Raw genomic sequence first — 6,000 nt, forward strand, 5'->3', positions numbered from 1 at the left:
CCAAACGAAGAAGGACAAGGAAGATGGCGGCATCTATTTGGGATACTGTACAAAACTGTCTTTTCCGTAAACACATTATCCAGAACACCAGAGTGAAAGTCGCTCAGTCGTGTCCAACTCTTTGCGACCCCATAGACTGTACGGTCCATGGGATTCTCCAGGCCAGAATAGTGGAGTAGGTGGCTGTTCCTTTCTCCAGGGGCTCTTCCTAACCCAGGGATCAAACCCAGGTCTCTCGCATTGCAGGCGAATTCTTTACCATCTGAGCCACCAGGGAAACCCAAGAATACTGAAGTGGGTAGCCTATCCCTTCTTCAGTGGATATTACCAACCCAGGAATTAAACCAAGGTCTCCTGCATTGCAGGCAGATTCTTTACCAGCTGAGCTACGAGGGAAACCCAGAATACCGGAGGCTCAGTTCAATTTCCAAGTGATGCAAAAGCCCTACAACTTTCTGAGTTGTATGAATTCCAAGCTTCTGTGATGGTAGGGTTCCATTTCCTACCTCAGTGCCTTGATTTCTTTACATTTTCCAAAACTATCTACCTAACTTTCACACACGAGGGTGAACAGAATGAAGTGTGATTAAATGCTCTCACTTTCTCTGAGGAAACATATCAATGGATGGCAATGATTCATTGTTACTAACAATGAAACTTGAAGTAGATATTGATCACATTAGTATATCGCTCAAGCTAAACAGGAATGAACAAGAAACCATTACTTATTTTCTCTGTCTTCCAGGGTTAGTCTAAATGAAAAAAAAAAAAAAGTGCTATTGGTAATAGTATATACTAAAGCACACTGTGGCAACTGAACTAAATTGTGATCCACGAGAGAAAGGACCACATGCTGGAAGAAAACACCAAGCAAGTATTTCCTAATTTAACATAATTACTGATTCTTTACTCCAGGGAGAAGAATGAGGAGAATACCGCTTCAGTTCAATTTAGCAGATGATTTAGGGGGTGATCTTTATATGCAGAAAGCTATTCTAGATCTTGTTAGAGATGGAGAACACCTAAATCTCAGCTTCTTGGATGTCCTGCTGGTCTAATATGTGAGAAGTATCAATATATTCTTCAAAAACAATCTGGAGAGTCCCTACACACTTTGTCTCTGGAATGACAGTGTAAATTTAATCTTCACAGCGCCATTCAGCTACATGATCCTGTGCAAGTCATTTCACTGCTTTATGCAAGATTGATTGATTGACACCTGCCATGTGCCATGCGTTGAAGACAATGTAACCTTTAAGCCACCCTGGAACTAATGGAGATGATAGGCACTTCCTCAGCTTGGGTGCTTGGAGGTTAAAATGACCTCCCCTTGAAGAGCAGTTCCTGAATGACCAACAACCACAAAATCTGGGCACTTGCTCAAAATGCAGATTCTTTCTTTTTCTTAAAGCCTCATCATTTATTCTCTAAATTATCAAAGACTGAAAATCATCTTAGGGTAAATCACCCCTTTTATCAGCAAAAACATCTCTGTATTGGAACAAACATGAGAATATTTTATTATCATCTTTATTTTTTTTAATTAGTTTATTTATGTATTTTTTAACTTTACAATATTGTATTTGTTTTGCCATACATTGACATGAATCCACCATGGGTGTACATGATTTCCGCTTCCAGAACCCCCCTTCCACCTCCCTCCCCATCCCATACCTCTGGGACATCCCGGTGCACCAGCCCCAAGCACCCTGTATCATGCATCGAACCTGGACTGGTGATTCGTTTCACATATGATAATTTACTTGCTTCAATGCCATTCTCCCATATCATCCTGCCCTCGCCCTCTCCCATAGAGTCCATAATACTGTTCTATTTATCTGTGTCTCTTTTGATGTCTCGCATACAAGGTTATCTTTACCGATTAACTAAATACCATATATATGTGTTAGTATACTGTATTGGTGTTTTTCTTACTGGCTTACTTCACTCTGTATAATAGGCTCCAGTTTCATCCACCTCATGAGAACTGACTTGAATGTATTCTTTTTAATGGCTGAGTAATATTCCATCGTGTATATGTATCACAGCTTCCTTATCCATTTGTCTGCTGATGGACATCTAGGCTGCTTCCATGTCCTGGCTATTATAAACAGTGCTGTGATGAACATTGGGGTACACACGTCTCTTTCAAGTCTGGTTTCCTTGGTGTGTATGCCCAACAGTGGGATTGCTGGGTCATATGGCAGTTCTCTTTCCAGTTTTTTGAGGAATCTCCACACTGTTCTCCATAGTGGCTGTACTAGTTTGCATTCCCACCAACAGTGTAAGAGTTGTTTCCTTTTCTCCACACCCTCTCCAGCATTTATTGCTTGTAGTCTTTTGAATAGCAGCCATTCTGATGGGCATGAAATGGTGCCTCATTGTGGTTTTGATTTGCATTTCTCTGATAATGAGTGATGTTGAGCATTTTTTCATGTGTTTGTTAGCCATCTGTATGTCTTCTTTGGAGAAGTGTCTGTTTAGTTCTTGGGCCCACTTTTTGATTGGGTCATTTATTTTTCTGGAATTGAGCTGCAGGAGTTGCTTGTATATTTTTGAGATTGTTTGTCCATTGCTTCATTTGCTATTATTTTCTCCCATTTCGAAGGCTGTCTTTTCACCTTGCTTATAGTTTCCTTTGTTGTGCAAAAGCTTTTAATTTTAATTAGGTCCCATTTGTTTATTTTTGCTTTTATTTCCAATATTCTGGGAGGTGGGTCATAGAGGATCCTACTGTGGTTTATGTTGGAGAGTGTTTTGCCTATGTTTTCCCTAGGAGTTTTATAGTTTCTGGTCTTACATTTAGATCTTTAATCCATTTTAAGTTTAGTTTTGTGTATGGTGTTAGAAAGTGTTCTAGTTTCATTCTTTTACAAGTGGTTGACCAGTTTTCCCAGCACCACTTGTTAAAGAGATTGTCTTTTCTCCATTGTATATTCTTGCCTCCTTTGTTAAAGATAAGGTGTCCATAGTTGCATGGATTTATCTCTGGGCTTTCTATTTTGTTCCATTGATCTATATTTCTGTCCTTGGGCCAGTACCATACTGCCTTGATGACTGTGGCTTTGCAGTAGAGCCTGAAGTCAGGCAGGTTGATTCCTCCAGTTCCATTCTTCTTTCTCAAGATTGCTTTGGCTATTCAAGATTTTTTTGTATTTCCATACAAACTGAAATTATTTGTTCTAGTTCTCTGAAGAATACTGTTGGAAGCTTGATGGGGATTGCATTGAATCTATAGATTGCTTCAGGTAGTATACTCATTTTCACTATATTGATTCTTCTGATCCATGAACACGGTATATTTCTCCATCTATTTGTGTCCTCTTTGATTTCTTTCACCAGTGTTTTATAGTTTTCTATATATAGGTCTTTTGTTTCTTTAGGTAGATATATTCCTAAGTATTTTATTCTTTTCGTTACGATGGTGAATAGAATTGTTTCCTTAATTTCTTTTTCTGTTTTCTCATTGTTAGTGTGTAGGAATGCAAGGGATTTCTTTGTGTTAATTTTATATCCTGCAAATGTACTGTATTCATTGATTAGCTCTAGTAATTTTCTGGTGGAGTCGTTAGGGTTTTCTATGTAGAGGATCATGTCATCTGCAAACAGTGAGAATTTTACTTCTTCTTTTCCAATCTGGATTCCTTTTATTTCTTTTTCTGCTCTGATTGCTGTGGCCAAAACTTCCAAAACTATGTTGAATAGTAGTGGTGAGAGTGGACACCCTTGTCTTGTTTCTGATTTTAGGGGAAATGCTTTCAGTTTTTCCCCATTTAGGATAATGTTTGCCATGGGTTTGTCATATATAGCTTTTATTGTGTTGAGGTATGTTCCTTCTATTCCTGCTTTTTGGAGGGTTTTTATCATAAATGGATGTTGAATTTTGTCAAAGGCTTTGTCTGCATCTATTGAAATAATCATATGGTTTTTATTTTTCAATTTGTTTATGTGGTATATTACTTTGATTGATTTGCAGATACTGAAGAATCCTTGCATCCCTGGGATAAAGCCCACTTGGTCATGATGTATGATCTTTTTAATATGTTGTTGGATTCTGTTTGCTAGGATTTTGTTAAGGATTTTTGCATCTATGTTCATCAGTGATATTGGCCTGTAGTTTTCTTTTTTTGTATCATCTTTGTCAGGTTTTGTTATTAGGGTGATGGTGGCCTCACAGAATGAGTTTGGAAGTTTACCTTCCTTTGCAATTTTCTGGAAGAGTTTGAGTAGGATAGGTGTTAGCTCTTCTCTAAATTTTTGGTAGAATTCAGCTGTGAAGCCATCTGGTCCTGGGCTTTTGTTTGCTGGAAGATTTCGGAATACAGTTTCAATTTCCATGCTTGTGATGGGTCTGTAAAGATTTTCTATTTCTTCCTGGTTCAGTTTGGGGAAGTTGTATTTCTAAGAATTTATCCATTTCTTCCAGGTTGTCCATTTTATTTGCATATAGTTGTGGATAATAGTCTCTTATGATCCTTTGTATTTCTGTGTTGTCTGTTGTGATCTCTCCGTTTTCATTTCTAATTTTGTTGATTTGATTCTTCTCCCTTTGTTTCTTGATGAATCTGGCTAATGGCTTGTCAATTTTATTTATCTTCTCAAAGAACCAGCTTTTGGCTTTGTTGATTTTTGCTATGGTCTCTTTTGTTTCTTTTGCATTTATTTCTGCCCTAATTTTTAAGATTTCTTTCCTTCTACTAACCCTGGGGTTCTTCATTTCTTCCTTTTCTAGTTGCTTTAGGTGTCAGTTCAGTTCAGTTCAGTCGCTCAGTCATGTCCGACTATTTGCGACCCAATGTACCGCAGCATGCCAGGCCTCCCTGTCCATCACCAACTCCTGGAGTCTACCCAAACCCATGTCCATTGAGTCAGTGATGCCATCCAGCCATCTCACCCTCTGTCGTCCCCTTCTCCTGCTCCCAATCCTTCCCAGCATTAGGGTCTTTTCCAATGAGTCAACTCTTCGCATGAGGTGGCCAAAGTATTGGAGTGTCAGCTTCAACATCAGTCCTTCCAATGAACACCCAGGACAGATGTCCTTTAGGATGGACTGATAGATCTTCTTGCAGTCCAAGGGACTCTCAAGAGTCTTCTCCAACACCACAGTTCAAAAGCATCAATTCTTTGGCACTCAGCTTTCTTCACCATCCAACTCTCACATCCATACATGACTACTGGAAAAACCATAGCCTTGACTAGCTGGACCTTTGTTGGCAAAGTAATGTCTCTGCTTTTAAATATGCTATCTAGTTTGGTCATAACCTTCCTTACAAGGAGTAAGCGTCTTTTAATTTCATGACTGCAATTTCCATCAGCAGTGCAGAAGTGCGGTGGCTGTGACGGACAGCGCAGAAGCGTGGCCGAGAGGAGCTACCCCACTGCCGAGGCTGGGGGCGGTGGCTGAGAGGAGTTACCCCGCATCCAAGGAGCGGCGGCTGCTTGGGCACAGGAAGTCTTTAGGTGTAGAGTTAGGTTATTTATTTGACTTTTTTCTTGTTTCTTGAGATGAGCCTGTATTACTATGAATCTTCCCCTTAGCCCTGTGATTTGTTGGTTATTCAGCAGTGTGTTGTTCAGCCTCCTTATGTTGGAATTTTTAATAGTTTTTCCCCTGTAATTGACATCTAATCTTACTGCATTGTGCTCAGAAAAGATGCTTGGAATGATTTCAATTTTTTTAAATTTACCAAGAATAGATTTATGCCCCAAGATGTGATCTATTCTGAAGAAGGTTCTGTGTGCACTTGAGAAAAAGGTGAAATTCATTGTTTTCGGGTGAAATGACCTATAGATATCAATTAGGTCTAACTGGCCTATTGAAAAGGTCGGTTTTCATCCCAATTCCAAAGAAAAGCAATGCCAAAGAAAGCTCAAACTACCACACAATAGCACTCATCTCATACGCTAGTAAAGTAATGCTCAAAATTCTCCAAGCCAGACTTCAGCAATACATGAACCGTGAACTTCCAGATGTTCAAGCTGGTTTTAGAAAAGGCAGAG

Source organism: Giraffa tippelskirchi, chromosome 13 (assembly GCF_054371585.1).
Source record: "Giraffa tippelskirchi isolate mGirTip1 chromosome 13, T2T-mGirTip1v1.2.pri, whole genome shotgun sequence".
In the NCBI taxonomy this organism is placed as follows: Eukaryota; Metazoa; Chordata; class Mammalia; order Artiodactyla; family Giraffidae; genus Giraffa; species Giraffa tippelskirchi.